We start from the raw sequence: 23,019 nt of genomic DNA on the forward strand, positions 1-23,019 counted from the left end.
GGGATGGACCGTTATTCTTTATCTGTTATTTCTGCCTCTGGTACCAATTTTTCTGTTAAAGAAGTGATGCCTAGGAAAACACTTCCTTTGTTAATCAAGGTATATCTACATTTCTCCATCTGCTGGGTGGAAGGATGGGGAACAGTGGAAAAGGTATGTATACTAATTATGCTCTCGACCAGGATCATTGTGAAAAACAGTTGTTGGGCAGTAGGAAGGGTCTCCTGGCACAGAAAAGCTAGATGTGCTACTCATACCTATGCAATGATTAAGTATATGAGACAATCTATATGGAGGGTGGGGAAGGATAGAACCCCATCTGTTGGACGTCTGACTGGTTATTTATGTATTTATTTATTTACCCCTATGCAGGATCCAGGGTAGTCCACAGCATTTCAAAAAATCCAGAGTACAGTTACAACATTATTTTTACAGGCATTTAAAAAGAATTAAATAGCAGTTCAATAAAAAGCAGAACATGAAAACAATATAAAAACACAGATCATAATTTTAAGAAATGTTTTTAAAAATAACCTCACCACAAATCCTTTCTGTTACATACACATTAAGCCCAAGACCTGCCTGAATAAGAAGTGCCTAACCTGCTGACTAAAGGAAAAAAGACAAGGGGGCTCCCCAAAACTCCCACAGGAGGGAATTCCACAATCTGGGAGCAGCCACTAAGAAGGCGCTCTCCTCGCCAATTGTATCTGGATGGCCATGGGACTGAGAGAAAGCCCTTCCCCAAAGATCTTAAAATTTGAGCAGGGAGATTTTAAAAAAGGGAGAGATAAAGTCAGACAACGTGGCCCCAAGGCCTATAGAGCTTTAAAGATCATAGCCAGACCATGCCCAGAAATGGACTGGTAGCCAGTGAAGCCGCTTCAATGGGGATGTGTATATTTGTATGTTGCCTGTAACTGGCCCCAGTCAATAGCCTGGCCGCAGCATGCTGGACCTGCTGAAACTGTCTAAAGACTGTCCCATGTTGACAGTCTTAGCTGTGCAAGTGCACGCCTGGCCACTAATGAAACCTGAGCATCCAGGCTCACGTCAGAGTCAAGAAATATGCCCAAGCTGTGAAGCTGAGGTTTCAGGAGGATGGTCACCGCCTCTACCACAGGCTGAATCCCTCTTCCCTGATCTCCCTTCCAGGTGACCAGGGGCACTAAGTTTTGTCTGGATGAAAATTAGTTTTTAATCAGTTTGCCCTCATCTAGTCCATTCCTGACAGCAGACACACTGGTTTATCCCTGAAACAACGTCCTTAAGAGTTAGCTAGAAAAGAGAGATAGAGTTGGGTGTCATCAGAATACTGGTGACACTGAGCTTCAACACTCGGGCCGAACTCACCCAGCGATTTCATGTAGATGTTGAAAGAGCATGGGGTTCAGAACTGAGCCCTGAGGAATCCCTGCAGAACTCCAGTGGCTGGGAGGCAGTGCAGGAATCCCCAGCACCAGCATCTCAGTTTCCTCCGAGAATGACAAACCACTCTTGTGTGTTCCCCAGCCCAGGATACCAGCCATTGAAAGGCCCTCCACTTCTTTATCTAAAGCTGCTACATTTCTCCAATTTTGCTGAAAATAATCTAAAAATACATTCCAATCTTCCAAGTACTTGTCTGTAATTTCATATTCCAAACTTCTTGATAATTTGTCCATTTCCAACAAGACCAGTAGTTTATAAAACCAAGTTTCAAGAGATGGGATATCTTCCTTCTTCCGGGATTGTGCATAGATTATCCTCACAACTGATAACATATAAAACATAATTTTGCCATACTTTCCCCCAAGAATTTCATTTAACGTATTTAATAAAAATATCTCTGGTTTGAATTCAAGATTTTCCTTTATAATTTTTTTTAATGATGTATCTGCTAAAGAGTGCCCTCACGTTTTAGATACCTCCAGCAACTGCTGTTATAATTCTTATATATTTTACAATTGGTTTCTCTTCAGATCGTAGGTCAACTACCAAGGCCACCAAAGCTGTCTCAGTCCCATAGCTAGGCCTGAAGCCTGACTAAAATGGATCTAGATGATCCATTTCAGCTGAGAACCTCTGGAGCCGAGAGACCGCCACACACTCTAGAACTGTGCCCAGAAAGATGCTGGAGATTGGCCAGTATTTCTCTAATGCAGGGGGTTCGGGAAGAGGTTTTCCAATCATGGTTTCACCACAGCCTTTCAGACCAGGTGGAAGTCTGCCTTAGTGTACTGAGAGAACTCAAAGACATGACCATGTGAATCTGGAAAATTAGTCTGCCAAGGGATCTTGTAGCAAAGGTTTCTGAAGATGCCAGCCACAGATGCTGGCGAAACGTCAGGAAGAAACTCTTCTAGAACTTGGCCACATAGCCCGAAAAACCCACAAAAAACTATGGATGCCGGCCATGTAGCACATTCCTTCCTCAGGAACATGGGGTGGAAGGAGGGTCCAAGGACAGATCTTTCTAAGCAGGCTGAGTGAGAGAGGAGAACAATAAAAATGCAAAACCTTGCCGGTATGGAGATGGGGTGGCAAATTTAGCTTTAATGCTAGCTGCCCAGGGACAAAGGCAGGAGGAAAACTGGGTGTAGACCACTTCGGTCTCGCTGGGCATTCCATGCTGAACCTAGAACAGCAGTCCTTGACAAACAAACAAAAAAAGCAGGGGGAAAAACTGAGGTGTGTGCTTCCCACCCTTAAAATAGAGAGAGGGGAGCAACCCCCTGTTATAATGTAGGACTCAACCCTGATAGTCCTAAAAGAGAAGCTGGAAGGAGTCCTCTCTTCTCCCCCATTCCCTGGCCAGGGATGGATGGGCTCCAAGGAACAAGAGGTCAATAGAATCATAAATTGGAAGAGATCCCCCAAGGGCCATCCAGTCCAACCCCTTTCTTCTGTCATGCAGGAACTCTCAATCAAAGCAGCCCTGAGAGAGGGCCATCCAGCCTCTGCTTAAAGACCTCCAAAGAAGGATAGCCCACCACTCTCCAAGGCACTTTATTTCATTATCAAACAGCTCTCACTATCAGGGGGTTCCTCCTAATGTTGAGTTTGCATCCATTGCTCTGGGTCCTGTTCTCTGTAGCAGCAGAAAACAAGCTTGCTCCAGAGTTTGTGAGTTCCTGCATGGCAGGGGGTTGGACTGGGTGGCCCTTGTGGTCTCTTCTAACTCTATGAATCTATGATTCTATCCTCAGTAGAACACCCCTTCAGATACTTAAACAGGGCTATGATACCCCCAAGATCAAAGATCCCCCCACAATCATTGGTTAGGGAGGAAAGTGAGTCCCATTTCAAAGGGACCCCTTGGAAAGATCCACCCCCTCAAAGGAGGGGGGGAGGGGAGGAGGAGGTGGAGCCCCCCAAGCCCAGCCTTCCTTCCTTCCTTCTTTGTAGGCAGCCTGTCTCTCTGCTGCTTTGCTCAGGTGAGTCCAGATCCTGGACCTTTCTTCTTCTTCTTCTGGGGGTGGGCTTCCTTCCTTCTCTCCTTCCCTCCAGAGGCACTCCTTCAGGAGCAGCAGGGGGAGGAAGGCGGACCCAGGAGGAGGAGTGGAGGTCGGGGGGGGGGAGGAGGAGAGGGAGAGGGAGAGGGGGGCCCCATTGCCCAGCCAAGCCACCCCCAGGAACCCCCTCTCTCTGCCCCCCTTTGGGTTGAAGGCTGGGGAGAAAGAGAGGGGCCCCAGTGGACCAGCCAAGCCCTCCTCCAGGCATCAGGGGAAAGATCAGAGGGGACCCCCATTGCCCAACCAGGCCACCCCCCCAGGGAGCCCTGTCTCTGCCCCCTTTGGGGAGGGAGGAGGAGCTGGGGGCTATCCTGGGGGGGGGTCTCTGGGGAGGGGTAGGGAGCAGAGGCCAGTCAAGCCACTACCACCTCCACCCCCCCCCCCCGTAGATGGGGAAGTCCCTGGTGCTGCTGCCCCCTTGGTCTTCCCTCCAGACTGAAGGCTGGGTGGGAGGGGGAGAAGGGCTGGGGGCAACATGGGAGGACTTCCTCATAATGGAGGGCATTTTCCTGCAAGAAGCCATGTGCCCCCCCCCCCTCATGCTTTCCCTTCGTCTCCCCAATTCTCCCCAGAGAAGCTGATCAGACTGGCCCTTGCCGACCCTCCATGTAACAGAGGGGAACTTGAAGGGTCCACCAGCCTTCAAAGGTGGATCATCTTAATAGTCCCATTGCCCCTGCAGGAACATATTGCTGTTCTTGTTGTTGTTGTTGTTGTTGTTGTTAACTGCCCTCCATTCGACCCTGACTCATGGTGACCCTGTGGGTGAAGGTCTCATTATATGGCCCAAGTATGACAGCCTCAGTTTTGTCATCTACCAGGGAGTGTTCATGCCAGATCTGTTCTAGGACCCATTTGTTTGTCTTTTGGGCCTTCCATGGTATCCTCTTCTCCAGCAACATGTCAAATGAGTTTTCTTCTTATCTGCTTTCTTCACTGTCCAGCTCTCACATCCTTACATGGTGACAGGGAATGCAATGATAATACCCTTGATGCTCACTCTGACCAGACAATGATTCATGACAGCTCTGAGGTCCTCAGATCCGTATGCTCCAAGCTGAAAACACCTCAAGGGAGTGATGTGCTGAATGTGTGGGTCCTGAAACCAGTTGGAATGGGAACATGTTTGTCATGGATGCCATGAACTCCCAAGCTAGCCATGGCAGACTGGTCACAAATGGGACGTTGAAGTCGTCCAAGTTCAAATTAAGAGACCAGTTCTGTGAACTCAGCCAGACAGTCTAATGGGCTGCAGGGAAAGCAGGGAAGAGACCTGGTTGCTGTCCTCCACAAATGTCATCTTCTAGGTATCTCTTGTGTGCACATGCACGCACCTTCAAATTGTCTGTTGACTTATGTTTTTTATTTATTTATTTTTATTTTATTTAGGTATTTATATCCCGCCCTTCAGCCCTAATGGCTCTCAGGGCGGCTTACATTTATTATTTTTTAACCAGACAGTTCCCTGCCCGCAGGCTTACAATCTAAAAGACACGACACAAAAGGAGAAGGGAATGGTAAGGGGGGGAGGGGATCAGGTCCAGCATTCTTCTCTCCCTCTGAGGCCTGGACCAAGGCAGATGGACCAGAAGGAGGACTCTGCTTCTTCCAGGCAGGCCTGGTGGAGCTAGCCTGCCTCTCTCCCTTCAAGATGGTGGCTGAAGGGAGGGCTAGTCTTCTTCCAAGCAAGGCAGTTGGAGCTCGCCTGCCCCTCTCTCCCCTTCAAGATGGTGGCTGAAGGGAGGGCTTGTCTTCTTCCAGGCAAGGCAGTTGGAGCTCGCCTGCCCCTCTCTCCCCTTCAAGATGGTGGCTGAAGGGAGGGCTAGTCTTCTTCCAGGCAAGGCAGTTGGAGCTAGCCTGCCTCTCTCCCTTCAAGATGGTGGCTGAAGGGAGGGCTAGTCTTCTTCCAGGCAAGGCAGTTGGAGCTCGCCTGCCCCTCTCTCCCCTTCAAGATGGTGGCTGAAGGGAGGGCTTGTCTTCTTCCAGGCAAGGCAGTTGGAGCTCGCCTGCCCCTCTCTCCCCTTCAAGATGGTGGCTGAAGGGAGGGCTTGTCTTCTTCCAAGCAAGGCAGTTGGAGCTAGCCTGCCCCTCTCCCCTTCAAGATGGTGGCTGAAGGGAGGGCTAGTCTTCTTCCAGGCAAGGCAGTTGGAGCTAGCCTGCCCCTCTCCCCTTCAAGATGGTGGCTGAAGGGAGGGCTAGTCTTCTTCCAGGCAAGGCAGTTGGAGCTAGCCCACCCCTCTCTCTCCCTTCAAGATGGTGGCTGAAGGGAGGGCTTGTCTTCTTCCAGGCAAGGCAGTTGGAGCTAGCCTGCCTCTCTCCCCTTCAAGAGGGTGGCTGAAGGGAGGGCTAGTCTTCTTCCAGGCAAGGCAGTTGGAGCTAGCCTGCCCCTCTCCCCTTCAAGATGGTGGCTGAAGGGAGGGCTAGTCTTCTTCCAGGCAAGGCAGTTGGAGCTAGCCTGCCCCTCTCCCCTTCAAGATGGTGGCTGAAGGGAGGGCTAGTCTTCTTCCAGGCAAGGCAGTTGGAGCTAGCCTGCCCCTCTCCCCTTCAAGATGGTGGCTGAAGGGAGGGCTAGTCTTCTTCCAGGCAAGGCAGTTGGAGCTAGCCTGCCTCTCTCCTTCAAGATGGTGGCTGAAGGGAGGGCTAGTCTTCTTCCAAGCAAGGCAGTTGGAGCTCGCCTGCCCCTCTCTCCCCTTCAAGATGGTGGCTGAAGGGAGGGCTTGTCTTCTTCCAGGCAAGGCAGTTGGAGCTCGCCTGCCCCTCTCTCCCCTTCAAGATGGTGGCTGAAGGGAGGGCTAGTCTTCTTCCAGGCAAGGCAGTTGGAGCTCGCCTGCCCCTCTCTCCCCTTCAAGATGGTGGCTGAAGGGAGGGCTTGTCTTCTTCCAGGCAAGGCAGTTGGAGCTCGCCTGCCCCTCTCCCCTTCAAGATGGTGGCTGAAGGGAGGGCTAGTCTTCTTCCAGGCAAGGCAGTTGGAGCTCGCCTGCCCCTCTCTCCCCTTCAAGATGGTGACTGACGGGAGGGCTTGTCTTCTTCCAGGCAAGGCAGTTGGAGCTCGCCTGCCCCTCTCCCCTTCAAGATGGTGGCTGAAGGGAGGGCTAGTCTTCTTCCAGGCAAGGCAATTGGAGCTAGCCTGCCTCTCTCCCCTTCAAGATGGTGGCTGAAGGGAGGGCTAGTCTTCTTCCAGGCAAGGCAGTTGGAGCTAGCCTGCCCCTCTCCCCTTCAAGGGGCTTGTCTTCTTCCAGGCAAGGCAGTTGGAGCTAGCCTGCCTCTCCCCCTTCAAGATGGTGGCTGAAGGGAGGGCTTGTCTTCTTCCAGGCAAGACAGTTGGACCTCGCCTGCCCCTCTCTCTCCCTTCAAGATGGTGCCTGAAGGGAGGGCTTGACTTCTTCCAGGCAAGGCAGTTGGAGCTAGCCTGCCTCTCTCCCCTTCAAGATGGTGGCTGAAGGGAGGGCTTGTCTTCTTCCAGGCAAGGCAGTTGGAGCTAGCCTGCCCCTCTCCCCTTCAAGATGGTGGTTGAAGGGAGGGCTAGTCTTCTTCCAGGCAAGGCAGTTGGAGCTAGCCTGCCTCTCTCCTTCAAGATGGTGGCTGAAGGGAGGGCTAGTCTTCTTCCAAGCAAGGCAGTTGGAGCTCGCCTGCCCCTCTCTCCCCTTCAAGATGGTGGCTGAAGGGAGGGCTTGTCTTCTTCCAGGCAAGACAGTTGGAGCTCGCCTGCCCCTCTCTCTCCCTTCAAGATGGTGCCTGAAGGGAGGGCTTGACTTCTTCCAGGCAAGGCAGTTGGAGCTAGCCTGCCTCTCTCCCCTTCAAGATGGTGGCTGAAGGGAGGGCTTGTCTTCTTCCAGGCAAGGCAGTTGGAGCTAGCCTGCCCCTCTCCCCTTCAAGATGGTGGTTGAAGGGAGGGCTAGTCTTCTTCCAGGCAAGGCAGTTGGAGCTAGCCTGCCTCTCTCCTTCAAGATGGTGGCTGAAGGGAGGGCTAGTCTTCTTCCAAGCAAGGCAGTTGGAGCTCGCCTGCCCCTCTCTCCCCTTCAAGATAGTGGCTGAAGGGAGGGCTAGTCTTCTTCCAGGCAAGGCAGTTGGAGCTCGCCTGCCCCTCTCTCTCCTTCAAGATGGTGGCTGAAGGGAGGGCTTGTCTTCTTCCAGGCAAGGCAGTTGGAGCTCGCCTGCCCCTCTCTCCCCTTCAAGATGGTGGCTGAAGGGAGGGCTAGTCTTCTTCCAAGCAAGGCAGTTGGAGCTCGCCTGCCCCTCTCTCCCCTTCAAGATGGTGGCTGAAGGGAGGGCTTGTCTTCTTCCAGGCAAGGCAGTTGGAGCTCGCCTGCCCCTCTCTCCCCTTCAAGATGGTGGCTGAAGGGAGGGCTAGTCTTCTTCCAGGCAAGGCAGTTGGAGCTCGCCTACCCCTCTCTCCCCTTCAAGATGGTGGCTGAAGGGAGGGCTAGTCTTCTTCCAAGCAAGGCAGTTGGAGCTCGCCTACCCCTCTCTCCCCTTCAAGATGGTGGCTGAAGGGAGGGCTTGTCTTCTTCCAGGCAAGGCAGTTGGAGCTCGCCTGCCCCTCTCTCTCCCTTCAAGATGGTGGCTGAAGGGAGGGCTAGTCTTCTTCCAGGCAAGGCAGTTGGAGCTCGCCTGCCCCTCTCTCCCCTTCAATATGGTGGCTGAAGGGAGGGCTAGTCTTCTTCCAGGCAAGGCAGTTGGAGCTAGCCTGCCCCTCTCCCCTTCAAGAGGGTGGCTGAAGGGAGGGCTAGTCTTCTTCCAGGCAAGGCAGTTGGAGCTAGCCTGCCTCTCTCCCTTCAAGATGGTGGCTGAAGGGAGGGCTTGTCTTCTTCCAAGCAAGGCAGTTGGAGCTCGCCTGCCCCTCTCCCCTTCAAGATGGTGGCTGAAGGGAGGGCTAGTCTTCTTCCAGGCAAGGCAGTTGGAGCTAGCCTGCCTCTCTCCCCTTCAAGATGGTGGCTGAAGGGAGGGCTAGTCTTCTTCCAGGCAAGGCAGTTGGAGCTAGCCTGCCTCTCTCCCTTCAAGATGGTGGCTGAAGGGAGGGCTAGTCTTCTTCCAGGCAAGGCAGTTGGAGCTAGCCTGCCTCTCTCCCTTCAAGATGGTGGCTGAAGGGAGGGCTAGTCTTCTTCCAGGCAAGGCAGTTGGAGCTAGCCTGCCCCTCTCCCCTTCAAGATGGTGGCTGAAGGGAGGGCTAGTCTTCTTCCAGGCAAGGCAGTTGGAGCTAGCCCACCCCTCTCTCTCCCTTCAAGATGGTGGCTGAAGGGAGGGCTTGTCTTCTTCCAGGCAAGGCAGTTGGAGCTAGCCTGCCCCTCTCCCCTTCAAGATGGTGGCTGAAGGGAGGGCTAGTCTTCTTCCAGGCAAGGCAGTTGGAGCTAGCCTGCCCCTCTCCCCTTCAAGATGGTGGCTGAAGGGAGGGCTAGTCTTCTTCCAGGCAAGGCAGTTGGAGCTAGCCTGCCTCTCTCCTTCAAGATGGTGGCTGAAGGGAGGGCTAGTCTTCTTCCAAGCAAGGCAGTTGGAGCTCGCCTGCCCCTCTCTCCCCTTCAAGATGGTGGCTGAAGGGAGGGCTTGTCTTCTTCCAGGCAAGGCAGTTGGAGCTCGCCTGCCCCTCTCTCCCCTTCAAGATGGTGGCTGAAGGGAGGGCTAGTCTTCTTCCAGGCAAGGCAGTTGGAGCTCGCCTGCCCCTCTCTCCCCTTCAAGATGGTGGCTGAAGGGAGGGCTTGTCTTCTTCCAGGCAAGGCAGTTGGAGCTCGCCTGCCCCTCTCCCCTTCAAGATGGTGGCTGAAGGGAGGGCTAGTCTTCTTCCAGGCAAGGCAGTTGGAGCTCGCCTGCCCCTCTCTCCCCTTCAAGATGGTGACTGACGGGAGGGCTTGTCTTCTTCCAGGCAAGGCAGTTGGAGCTCGCCTGCCCCTCTCCCCTTCAAGATGGTGGCTGAAGGGAGGGCTAGTCTTCTTCCAGGCAAGGCAATTGGAGCTAGCCTGCCTCTCTCCCCTTCAAGATGGTGGCTGAAGGGAGGGCTAGTCTTCTTCCAGGCAAGGCAGTTGGAGCTAGCCTGCCCCTCTCCCCTTCAAGGGGCTTGTCTTCTTCCAGGCAAGGCAGTTGGAGCTAGCCTGCCTCTCCCCCTTCAAGATGGTGGCTGAAGGGAGGGCTTGTCTTCTTCCAGGCAAGACAGTTGGACCTCGCCTGCCCCTCTCTCTCCCTTCAAGATGGTGCCTGAAGGGAGGGCTTGACTTCTTCCAGGCAAGGCAGTTGGAGCTAGCCTGCCTCTCTCCCCTTCAAGATGGTGGCTGAAGGGAGGGCTTGTCTTCTTCCAGGCAAGGCAGTTGGAGCTAGCCTGCCCCTCTCCCCTTCAAGATGGTGGTTGAAGGGAGGGCTAGTCTTCTTCCAGGCAAGGCAGTTGGAGCTAGCCTGCCTCTCTCCTTCAAGATGGTGGCTGAAGGGAGGGCTAGTCTTCTTCCAAGCAAGGCAGTTGGAGCTCGCCTGCCCCTCTCTCCCCTTCAAGATGGTGGCTGAAGGGAGGGCTTGTCTTCTTCCAGGCAAGACAGTTGGAGCTCGCCTGCCCCTCTCTCTCCCTTCAAGATGGTGCCTGAAGGGAGGGCTTGACTTCTTCCAGGCAAGGCAGTTGGAGCTAGCCTGCCTCTCTCCCCTTCAAGATGGTGGCTGAAGGGAGGGCTTGTCTTCTTCCAGGCAAGGCAGTTGGAGCTAGCCTGCCCCTCTCCCCTTCAAGATGGTGGTTGAAGGGAGGGCTAGTCTTCTTCCAGGCAAGGCAGTTGGAGCTAGCCTGCCTCTCTCCTTCAAGATGGTGGCTGAAGGGAGGGCTAGTCTTCTTCCAAGCAAGGCAGTTGGAGCTCGCCTGCCCCTCTCTCCCCTTCAAGATAGTGGCTGAAGGGAGGGCTAGTCTTCTTCCAGGCAAGGCAGTTGGAGCTCGCCTGCCCCTCTCTCTCCTTCAAGATGGTGGCTGAAGGGAGGGCTTGTCTTCTTCCAGGCAAGGCAGTTGGAGCTCGCCTGCCCCTCTCTCCCCTTCAAGATGGTGGCTGAAGGGAGGGCTAGTCTTCTTCCAAGCAAGGCAGTTGGAGCTCGCCTGCCCCTCTCTCCCCTTCAAGATGGTGGCTGAAGGGAGGGCTTGTCTTCTTCCAGGCAAGGCAGTTGGAGCTCGCCTGCCCCTCTCTCCCCTTCAAGATGGTGGCTGAAGGGAGGGCTAGTCTTCTTCCAGGCAAGGCAGTTGGAGCTCGCCTACCCCTCTCTCCCCTTCAAGATGGTGGCTGAAGGGAGGGCTAGTCTTCTTCCAAGCAAGGCAGTTGGAGCTCGCCTACCCCTCTCTCCCCTTCAAGATGGTGGCTGAAGGGAGGGCTTGTCTTCTTCCAGGCAAGGCAGTTGGAGCTCGCCTGCCCCTCTCTCTCCCTTCAAGATGGTGGCTGAAGGGAGGGCTAGTCTTCTTCCAGGCAAGGCAGTTGGAGCTCGCCTGCCCCTCTCTCCCCTTCAATATGGTGGCTGAAGGGAGGGCTAGTCTTCTTCCAGGCAAGGCAGTTGGAGCTAGCCTGCCCCTCTCCCCTTCAAGAGGGTGGCTGAAGGGAGGGCTAGTCTTCTTCCAGGCAAGGCAGTTGGAGCTAGCCTGCCTCTCTCCCTTCAAGATGGTGGCTGAAGGGAGGGCTTGTCTTCTTCCAAGCAAGGCAGTTGGAGCTCGCCTGCCCCTCTCCCCTTCAAGATGGTGGCTGAAGGGAGGGCTAGTCTTCTTCCAGGCAAGGCAGTTGGAGCTAGCCTGCCTCTCTCCCCTTCAAGATGGTGGCTGAAGGGAGGGCTAGTCTTCTTCCAGGCAAGGCAGTTGGAGCTAGCCTGCCTCTCTCCCTTCAAGATGGTGGCTGAAGGGAGGGCTAGTCTTCTTCCAGGCAAGGCAGTTGGAGCTAGCCTGCCTCTCTCCCTTCAAGATGGTGGCTGAAGGGAGGGCTAGTCGTCTTCCAGGCAAGGCTGTTGGAGCTCGCCTACCCCTCTCTCTCCCTTCAAGATGGTGGCTGAAGGGAGGGCTTGTCTTCTTCCAGGCAAGGCAGTTGGAGCTAGCCTGCCTCTCTCTCCCTTCAAGATGGTGGCTGAAGGGAGGGCTAGTCGTCTTCCAGGCAAGGCAGTTGGAGCTCGCCTGCCCCTCTCTCTCCCTTCAAGATGGTGGCTGAAGGGAGGGCTAGTCTTCTTCCAGGCAAGGCAGTTGGAGCTCGCCTGCCCCTCTCTCTCCCTTCAAGATGGTGGCTGAAGGGAGGGCTAGTCTTCTTCAAGGCAAGGCAGTTGGAGCTCGCCTGCCCCTCTCTCCCCTTCAAGATGGTGGCTGAAGGGAGGGCTAGTCTTCTTCCAGGCAAGGCAGTTGGAGCTAGCCTGCCCCTCTCCCCTTCAAGATAGTGGCTGAAGGGAGGGCTAGTCTTCTTCCAGGCAAGGCAGTTGGAGCTCGCCTGCCCCTCTCTCCCCTTCAAGATGGTGGCTGAAAGGAGGGCTAGTCTTCTTCCAAGCAAGGCAGTTGGAGCTAGCCTGCCCCTCTCCCCTTCAAGATGGTGGCTGAAGGGAGGGCTTGTCTTCTTCCACGCAAGGCAGTTGGAGCTCGCCTGCCCCTCTCTCTCCCTTCAAGATGTTGACCTCATGCATTGCATAGGATTTTATTAGGTAAGGAATACTCAGAGGTGGTTTTGCCAGTCCCTTTCTCTGAAACATAACCTATAGCACCTGATATTCATTGGCAGTCTCCCATCCAAATACTAATCAGAGTGACCCTCCTTAGCTCTAAGATCAGACAAGATTGGTGCTTTTAGGATTTCTATATCAGTATAACAGTTCTTAACCCAATGATATATAGTCGGCTCTCCTTTTCTGCAGGCTTGCCATCCACGGACTGGAGCATCCGTGGATGGTCCCTCCCTGTTGTTCCCAATGGAGGAGCATGCACGCCATTGGGAACAAGGGGACTTTAGATCCTGTGGATTTTGCTATCATCAGGGGGGTCCAGAACAGAACCCCCGTGGATATGAAGAGCCTACTGTATATTGATGGTCTTCTGTAAAAAGCTGATAATACTAACAATAATGCAACAATATCTTGGTTTTACAGGGTGTTGCAGCAGATCAGCTTAAGGAAATCTTTGCCCTGAGATGGATGGGAGAATAATAACTTTGGTCCTATTGGTAGCTTCGTCGGTGGAAGAAAAATAAAGATGGTTGAACCAACCTTAGCTGATCCTGAAGGAAGAAGAGGTCCTGACGGCTTCAGTGCTGGGAGCACTGGGGAATTCTGGGAGAGGACAGTCCAGAAGAGGTTCCTGGGTAAGGACCATGACAGCTCAGAGAGTCAGCGCCAGTGCTTCAGGCAGTTCTCCTACGAGGAGGACAAGGGGCCCAGAGAGCTTTGCAGCCAACTCCACCATCTCTGCCGTCAGTGGCTGAAGCCAGAACGCCACTCAAAGACTGAGATCCTGGACCTGGTGATCCTGGAGCAATTCCTGACCATCCTGCCCCCAGAGATGGAGAAGTGGGTCAGGGAATGTGGGGCAGAGACCTGTTCCCAGGTGGTGGCCCTGGCAGAGGGTTTCCTCCTAAGTCAAGCAGAGGCAGAGAAGCTGAAGCAGCAGGAGGTGGGTATCTTTTGGTGTAAAGGTGAGCAGATGATGGCTGTGTTGCTCCCTGCGTTTAGCCCTCTGATGACTGATGAGGGCAAAGGTCTCCTGAAGTGGTTCTTCTGAAATGTGGTGCCCTTAGATTTGGCTTTGATAAAGAGAGTTGTGGGGAGGATTTGCCTTGTGATGAAGTGGAATCACAGTTCCCAAAGCGTGTTTCCACTTTAAAACCAAATGTGTTCTCCTTGTGTGCCAGGTTTACAAGGAAGTGCCAGCTTTTCCAGCTGCATTGCTATACAATCAGAGTTTCTCCCAAAGTGACGCCAGTGGCAAAGTATTGCCATGATGTGTCTAGGAGCAGAAAGGACTTCTAGCCACTCCAGCAAGGAGCCCTCTCTCACTCCAAGAGATGAAATACTTTTACCATTGCTGACCTTTGTTTTTTCATTTTATTTTTATTCCAAAGCCTACATAAGAACTTGCCAACAGTATTGTAGTAACAGACTGGACAGGAGATATTACTATACAGTATCTGTAGGTTTGCATTTTTGATTCACCATGCATCTCTTACTGATCTCCCTTATACACACACACACATAAACATATGAACTTATACATACATATGCATTAAAATGGTCTATGATCATGGGATTTTTCCCATTATCTAGGCAGTGCAGCTGAGAGAATAGTCTTCTTTCCAGGTAACAAAGGATTAATGCAGTGATGGGTTAAACTGCATTTATTGGGGTCAACATCACAGAGTATGAGGAGGGAGAAATGCCAAATGGGAGCTGGCTAGAAGAGCAAATCTTGGAGATACTTCTCATCAGAGGTACCTCAGGGATGACCTGAAGGGAGTCTAACCAAGAAGAACAAAAGGGATGCTTGGGGGCAATTTACTCATCCTTCTCCAAATTTCATGTCTTGAATCCTTGTTGTTGTTTCAGGTCCACAGTCTCTTGGTGGAAGTTCACCCTGAATTCCCAGTGGCAGAGAAGGCACCGTTGGACTTGAGGCAGAATCCTCAATCGAGGGAGATCAAGCAGGAATGTGATGGAGGGTCCCCCTTTCAAGGTACAGATGAAACTTCTCTGTCCAAAATCCTGCAGGTCTCATTATTGTTGTTAGTTGTGTGTCTTCAAGTCATTTCTGACTTTTGGCAACCCTTAGGTGAAGCTATCATGGGGTTAGCACACACAGCTACAGTAGGATCCACTAGAGTACAATCCCATTCTTTCTCAGCTCAATTTTTTGGTATTTACTCCAGACATATTGCCGCAACCAGACACTGAACATTCTCTCCAGACCTCATTTATCCTCTTTTCAATGTATAATGCTAAAAGAGTTTCAGATGTACAGAGGATGAAGAAGAAACGGGAGCAGGATGGGAATACAATGATTTTGTAAAAAGAGTCATTGTTGTCAGAGGCTTTGTTAGCTAAGCTGTGTCTGTACTTCCTAGTGGGTCTTTGGCGTTTATCAGACAGGGTTTCTGCAGCCCAGATCTGGGGCTTCTGAGGATTGGGCAATTCGAAATGACCTGTTATCCAGAATGTATTTCCATACCTGGTTGATTTCAATGGGAGCCCCATATGCAGGGCTTCCGTAGGACTTCCGAACTGGCTCCTCATTTTGGCGCGTTTTGGAGAGTTTGCTAAATAAGGGGATTGACGGGAATCGCATTGGGGCTCTGTACGATCTCACTGCAAATTGGTCTGGTGTGGAATCCCAGTTTGGTTGTTCTTCTGACCACCATTGCAAAGACCCCCAGGTTGCAAATCTCCCATGATGCTCTGCTGCAAGTTGCCCCATTTGCTTCTGCTGGGGCTAGGGAGCGATCATGGCTCCATCGGGGCTCTCTCTCTCTCCTTCCCTCTTCTTCCCCACTGGAGCCGGCCAGCGAGTGCTTTCTCCCTGCCTGCCTGCCTCTCTCTCTCTCTCTCTCTCTCACACACACACACACATATTTCAGCCACATCTATATTTACATCTATCCTCCTGTCATTCTCATCTCACATATACACACACACAAAGGCGGGGGGGGGGGGGGGGAAGGTGCCTGATGGGAGCTCCGTTCCTGCCCTGCCTTTGGCCTGACCTGAACTGACCCCTTTCCTCCTGCTGATAGGTCATTGAGGCTGAGAGAGTGTGACCTGTCGGTTTCAACTAAAGTAGACCCATGGAATCAACTGGGAATAAAAGGGAAATGCAGCGCAGGCATATAACACTAATAATAATAATAACAATAATAATAATAATAAAGGCTCTTAAGTTCCAGGAGGTAATGTTTGCAGCACTCATTGGGGCATCCCCCTCCTTTTTTTAGAGCCAGACGCCAGAATGCGCAGATTCTGTCATCAGATTAAAAATCTCTGGTGTGTGTGTGCTTGTGTTGTGGTCACTTGGGTCTGCCCTTGGCCCCATGTTCAGTCCCAAAATGCAAGCTAGTGCCATCTGTGTACCCTGTATCCCACTCCCTTGCCACTCCAGAATGCCTCATACACAGGTAATAATAATAGTAATAATAACAATAATAATAATTCCTCAACAGAAAAGGATGCATTTTTTTTCTTTCCCTAGTCTCCCCCCAATTTCCTTAGAGACAATAGCAAAAACTGTATCAATTTGATAATATGCCAAATTGGACAGAGAAACATTTTTAACATTCAGATTGCAACATCCCTTCGGATTGCACCATTCCTTTGGATTGCATTGCAGCAATTGATTCCAAGCAGCTAGCCACATTCCATCTTATCATAGATCTATCCATGGCAAAAAATATTGCATTGCCAGAGAAAAATAATTAAAAAAAAAACCAAAGGGAAAGGTCCCTGCTTTGCTGTGCTCCCCTGACCTGCCCTGAAATGACCCCCGTCAGTCACCCCCTTTTTAAAACCTCCAACGAAGGAGAGCCGGCCACAACCTGAAGCAGTCCTTTCCATTGTGTCAGATTTCCCTCTTTTGCATTCCTCCTTCGGCTCTTTCCTCTCCTCCTCCTCCTCCTTCTCATTCTCGGATGAAGGGAGGGAATGGCAACTGCTACAAAGGGAAGGACAGAACTCCCAGAATTCCATAGCACTGAGCTAGGACAGTTAAACTGGAGTTCAACTGAATTATCTCCCCAGTGTGGATGCAACCTAAGAGAAGGCAACTGAATGACAGGAGGATGGGGCTCTGACACAGAAGATCCTTTGAATTTCGCTGCCAGGGATGGGAAAAAAGGGGCAGCTGTCACTGACGTGAGGCTAACTTTCGCATGAAAGTGGAGGCAGGCTCCCTTCTTGCCCCCAGAAGTGCAAAGGTTCAGGATGCCTTCAGGGCCCCACTAGACATGCGCAAGGGTCCCAATTTGAATCATTGAATCCCCCATGGTCTGCACTGGTGTGGAATTACCATTTGCATTCACTCCGCTTTCCCTGAATCCACATCACGTGACTTCCTTCAATTCGATTCCCCCTCAGTCCGGAAGGGTCACGTAACAGCAACCAGGTATGAAAATAAATTCTTGTTATCACGTCAATCCAAATGGCCCAATCTGCAGAAGCCCCTGCAGAAACCTCGTCTGATAAACGCCTTTGTTTAACACTGAAATTATAATCTCTGACACGGCCTCCCTCCTCTTTGGTCTCTCCCACAGAGGCTGGAATGAGGCCACCAACAAGAACTCCATTATTTCTTCCTCCTCTTTGCAATGGGCCAGAACCAGTTCAGGTAAGGAGAAGGATTGTCATGTTCCAGTTTCCTACGAATTTTTTAAAATGGTTAAAATTTGCCTTTTTTAAAAAAATTTCCTGATGGAGTGAAGTTGAGATTTGAAAAACATGAATGTGAGCGGAACCCAGACTGACCGATTTTGTTCATCCTGACCCAGAGGTTGGAGGGCTCCCCTTTGAAGCCTCTAGGTTTTAATCCCTCCATCTTCCACTTGTTTTTCCTGAACTGGAGTTGCTCTCTTTTTTCTCTGAACTTTTTCTTGAACACAGAAGGCAAATTGATAGATATTCCCCTTCTCCCCTTCAAAATCTATTAGAACCTTGAGCCATTTGTTATTTGTGTCTCATGGACTTTCTCGCATATTACTATTTATAGGTTGGGAAAAAGTAGTATTAATTAAACAATTTATTATTTTATACCTTTTAAAATTTGTTGTATACATACATTCACCACGCGGACACACACACGTATACATACAATATATACCCCAACTCTGTTTTCAAATTGGCTTAAAACCAGCCAGGAATACAGGAGTTAATTCCGCGCTGCCTCTCCTGAACCCCCATCATACATCTCCAGCATTTTTGCAGATAAAACCAAGATGTGTGTAGCCAAGCAACATCAGGTGGTGATCAAGATGGCAAGAGGTATTAGTGAGGAACTACACATAACCAAAAAGAGGTTGCAGCAGTTGGCTTTTGCCAGAATCGACTGGGAAGATTTGGTCTTAGTCTATATTCTGTCCTTTGCTGAGTTGTTGTTGTGTGCCTTCAAGTTGTTTGCAACTTATGATGATGACCCTATCATAGGTTTGGGTTTTTTTGCAATATTTGTTACTTCCTTTCCTCTGAGGCTGAGAGACTGTGACTTACCCAGAGTCACCCAGCGGGCTTCGATGGCTGAGTGGGCATTCAAAACCTTGTCTCCAAAATCATATTAAAACATTCAGACCACTACCACATGCTGTCAGATTTAATAGAGTGATACATTCTTTCAGCCTCATGGGAAAGCTATGGCAAACCTCTTCTGAACAAATCTTGTCAAGAAAACTCCATGATAGGTCTGCCTTATGGTCACCTTAAGTCAGAATCAACTTGAAGGCACACCTCTTTCGTACTTTTAACTCTGTAACACCTGAAATAAGCTGAGAACAAAGAGAGAAAGTAGGAAGAGGAGAAAGAGGAGAACTGGGACATTTTTAAAGCTGATGAAATAGTGGGACAAAAGAGGATTAATTGGTATGGTCCCTGCCACATTGAGACAGTTGAAGGGAGAGCTATAAAACTCCATAATCCTACTGCAATCCTTAAAAATAAACAGACCAAAAACACCAGGTAAAAGTTGGCCAACAGGGCAGTTAGAAGTGACACAGCATCCCTTCTGGCTTGCTGAAATGCACCAGTTTGGTCTCCCCACCCCATCTTCAGTTGCCTACCCCTGCTGAGACTTTTGGCATTTTGTTCCTCAGTGGAACAATATAACAGTGGTGCTATATGTCTTCCACTCCAATCTCCTTGTAGATTATGTCATGGGTTGTGTTTGTCAGACCTCGTCCATGATGCTCATGCTGGTGTTTGTGGGAGAATCAATCTCACCTTGGCTCCCTTTGGAGCCTTATCAGCCTGTGAGTTCATTTTCTTCTTCATGGTCTCTGCGAATCACACCCATTTGTGTGAATTTGCAGATGACCACTTGAAGAAATACTGTTACAGGTAAGCAACCTGTCCTTATCCTAATTGCCACAGCTGGCAGTCATCTTGATGTCTGGTGTAAGTAAGAACCTTTTTCTTCTGTTTCCAGAGCCTGGTGACTTTTGATGAGGTGGCCGTGTCTTTCTCCTCAGAGGAGTGGGCCCTGATGGATCCTGACCAGAGAGCCCTGCACCGGGAGATCATGGGAGAGATCTGTGGGATGGTGACTTCTCTTGGTAAGGCTCTCTTTTTATCTGGATGATTATGTCTTCTGTTATCTTTTAAAGGTATATTATTAAATTATTACAACATCCATAATGAAAACCAGTCATCTCACATTCCAGTTTCAATTCACCAGAAGTAACAGACATAACCAAAAACAAAAACTGAAAAAAGAAAAACATTTTTACATATACTACCTTTTCCAACTTATCCAACTAACACAAATAACGTTTACTTGCTTGCTTACCTACAATTCTGCGTTACAATGACTTTAGTACACTAACTAGATTTCTTTTTCTTTGTCTTCTACTGTTAGTAAATGTCTTCTATGTTAAAATGCATTTATAATAACAGCATTAAAAGCTACAATGCTTTGAAGGGGGTCTTAATTCACCCCAAACCACTGCAGAAGTTCAACCAAAGGAATAAGGCTGATTCTTCTTGGAAATGGTATGAGAGACCTCCATGCAGCATTTGGTCATATGGCAGCTCCCACATCACTTCCTTAAACCATGAAAGTTCCTGTATTCCCAGCACTTCATGGAATTTGTTTTCTTTTACAAGGAGCACAGAGAAAATGAATCCCCAATTGCTGTTATCTTAAGAAGTTCCGATTCTGTGAAAAAGTAAGGCTAAAAGTTCCCAGAACAAGGATGCACTTTCCCAAGGGCTATGGGCTCATGATGTATCAATGAATAAATGTAGTGACAGCAACATGCAAAACGTAGCCCAAATACATCTTTATTAGGGACTAAGCTGCTGTATATAATTCAATCTCCCGTCCAATGTGGGATGCTATAGAACATTTTTGTGGCCACCAGGATAATTTTTTTGCTCCTATCTATATGCCATCTAATTTCTTGTCTCAAAAACACAGAGGGAGAAGTTGCTAGGTGACAGTATTTCAGGGTCAGAAAGTTTGTCTCTTATGGAGTTGGCTGGTGTCCCTTATTTAAAGTGCTTTTTCATGTTTAAAGGATAGAAAGCTTATCCTTTTATTATACAGACTGAACAGGATACCAAAAATTTGTATGTTTTGCCATGGAGGCCCTTGATAAAGAGAAAAAGATGCCCCTCAGAAGGCCCTAAATAAGATAGGAAACCAGCAGTCCAGACAGCCAGATGCTTGCCTGCGAGGTCTTGTCTTTGGATATATTCCACAAGTCTCTTGGCCTTTCATATAAGGTTATGCTTTTGTTGTAGCTTAGACAAAACTGGTATAACTGGTGAAAAAAACCCTAATATCATTAGCATGATCTAGAAGCATCCGCATGTTTAAAACCTGTAACGTCTCCAAATATCATGAAAGATGAAAAGGACTTTGCTTGGACCATAAAAAAGCAGTGAGAAGAAAGTTAGCTTGTTAGTTTATTTATTTATAGTTTGGTTTTGCCCCAGTAGTAATGCAAAGCAGCTTACAATGTAAATTAAAACAGAACAGCTAAAACAATAGAAACATTTAAAAAAAAAATCATACATCCAGTTAAAACCCAATTTTTAAAGAATTAAGATATTTGAAATATATGCTGCATACTAAAAAAAATCCAGCGCACCTAATTGCCTCTACCCTGGTCAGTTAAGGCTGAATGCATGTTTAAACAGGAAAGACTTTGCTTGCTGGTGAAAAGACAGCAGAGAGGGAACAAAATGAACCTTCCACAGGAGGGAATTCTAAAGCTAGGAGCCGCCACCAAGAAGGCTCTCTCCTATGTCCTCACAAGCTTAGCCTAGGAGGGTGGTGGGATGGAGAAAATCCTCCCTGAAGATCATAAGACCCAAGCAGGCTCTTATGGGAAGATAGCTTTCACATAGGCTGGACCTAAGCTGTAAGAGGGAGCTGAGTATCTCTTCTTTTGTTCTGAGGATTCATTTCACTTTAGGATTCTTTGTCTTTAATCCTTTTCTCATACCCTGAAGTTTTTTTCCACACAAATTTGAAATTATTTTTGTTTTTCTTCTTCACAGCAGAAAACTGGAGGAAAACCTACATATGTGCTAATTACAGCAAGTGTTCTGAGCAAAACCTGGAACTTATCTACTTCCAGGACACCCAACATTCAGAAGAGGAAAGTTATATCACTGAGAAGCCCTGCAAATCCAGCATATCTGGGAAATGCGTTCCCCAAAATATGGCAAATGTGCTACACAAGAAGCTCCATACTGGAAAAAACGACTTTAGATATGACCTTTCTCTGAAAGGTTTTGATCATAAAATGTACAATGTGAACTACCAAGAGGCCTGCACAGGAAAGAAACCACAGAAATCCCAGGAGTGTGGGAAATGCTTTGCTTACAATTCACTACTTATGGCACATTTGAAAGTGCACACAGACCTTGTGAGCCATTCGAAAGTCCACACAGGAGACAAATCATTCAGATGTCAGGAGTGTGGGAAATGTTTTGTTCAAAAGGTAACCCTTGTGAAACACAAGAGATTCCACATAGGACAGAAGCCATACAAATGCCAGGAGTGTGGGAAATGTTTTACTCGGAAAGGATATCTAGGGATCCACCAGAGAGTCCATACAGGGGAGAAACCATATAAATGTGGGGAGTGTGGCAAATGTTTTGCCTACACTTCACATCTTGTTATTCACCAGAGAGTCCATACAGGTGAGAAACCATACAAATGTCAAGAGTGTGGAAAATCCTTTGCTCATAAAGCAAACCTTGTGACCCACCAGCGAATTCATACAGGAGAGAAGCCATACAAATGCCAGGAGTGTGGGAGAGGCTTTGCTCAGAAATCAGATGTTATGAAGCACCAGAGAGCCCACACAGGAGAAAAACCATATAAATGCCTGGTGTGTGGAAAATGTTTTATTGACAATTCAGCCCTTTTGATCCACCAGAGATTTCACACAGGCGAGAAACCCTACAAATGTCAGGAGTGTGGAAAATGTTTTACTCAGAAAACAAATCTTGTGAATCACCAGCAAATCCATTTAGAAGAGAAACCATACAAATGCCAGGAGTGTGGGAAAGGTTTTGCTCAGAAAGTAAACCTTGTAAGCCACCAGCGAATCCATACAGGAGAGAAACCGTATAAATGCCAGGAATGCAAGAAATGTTTTGCTCAGAAATCAAACCTCGTGATTCATCAAAGGGTGCATACAGGAGAAAAGCCGTACAAATGTCAAGAGTGTGGGAAATGTTTTGCTCATAAAGTAAACCTTGAGAACCACCAGAGAATCCATACAGGAGAGAAGCCGTACAAATGCCAGGAGTGTGGCAAAGGCTTTGCTCAGAAATCAGACCTTGTGAAGCACCAGCGAATCCATGCAGAAAACAAACCATACAAATGCCAGGAGTGTGAAAAATGTTTTGCTCTGAAAACAAACCTTGTAAACCACCAGAGAATCCATACAGGTGGAAAACCATACAAATGTCAGGAGTGTGGGAAAGATTTTATTTCTAAGTCAGGCCTTGTGAAACACCAGAAAACCCACACAGGAGAGAAATCATATAAATGTCTGGATTGTGGGAAACATTTTACTGACAATTCATCCCTTTTGCTCCACCAGAGATTTCACACAGGTGAGAAACCCTACAAATGTCAGGAGTGTGGAAAATGTTTTACTCAGAAAACAAACCTTGTGATTCACCAACAAATCCATACAGGAGAGAAGCCATACAAATGCCAGGAGTGTCAGAAATGTTTTGCTCACAAAGCCAAGCTCAGGTACCACCAGCGAATCCATAGAGGCGTAAAACCCTACAAATGTGAAGAGTGTGGAAAATGTTTTGCTCAGAAATCAAACTTTGTGATTCATCAGAGGGTGCATACAGGAGAGAAGCCGTACAAATGTCAGGAGTGTGGTAAAGGTTTTGTTTCCAAGTCAGACCTTGTGAAGCATCATCGAGTCCACACAGGAGAGAAACCATATAAATGCCTGGATTGTGGCAAATGTTTTGCACAGAATTCAAGCCTTCTCAGCCACCAGAGAATACACACAGGAGAACAAATGTCAAGAGCATGGAAAATGTTTTGCTCATAAAGCCAACCTTGCGACTTCCGGGTTGGGACGGTGGCAATGGTGGATCGCCTTTAGGAGGCTCCCAAAGGCGAGATCTCCGTGCGGGGCTTCCCCCTAAATCAGACGATTTAAAACTTAAAAATCCAGAAGAATAATAGGGGGATTCCCTACCCTTTGAAAAGGAGGGGTTACCTGGCTCACGGAGAGCTCCTGAAACCCCCCAGATTGGCAGCGCGGAGACGGAGACGGAGGTACCCGTCTTGCCGCGGCGAGGGGAAGGAGAAGGAGACGGAGCCAAAAGGAACCGCGCGGATGGAAGCTGTGTAAAGCGACCAGCGAAAAACCACCACCAACTTTACAAT

The 23,019-nt window shown here is 49.2% G+C and overlaps 1 pseudogene across 1 annotated transcript; it reads left to right on the forward strand.

Annotated features, from left to right (window-relative positions):
* The first annotated feature begins 12,460 nt into the window (after positions 1–12,460).
* On the forward strand, positions 12,461–22,775 carry LOC149320597 (uncharacterized; annotated as a pseudogene). The gene is made up of 5 exons (XR_016278097.1): positions 12,461–13,071; positions 14,001–14,127; positions 16,691–16,764; positions 18,568–18,694; positions 20,646–22,775. The product of XR_016278097.1 is annotated as an uncharacterized LOC149320597 (transcript).
* The last annotated feature ends 244 nt before the right edge of the window (positions 22,776–23,019 follow it).

Source organism: Sceloporus occidentalis, unplaced genomic scaffold (assembly GCF_023333645.1).
Source record: "Sceloporus occidentalis isolate IW3139 unplaced genomic scaffold, rSceOcc1.0.p SCAF_1, whole genome shotgun sequence".
Taxonomy (NCBI): Eukaryota; Metazoa; Chordata; class Lepidosauria; order Squamata; family Phrynosomatidae; genus Sceloporus; species Sceloporus occidentalis.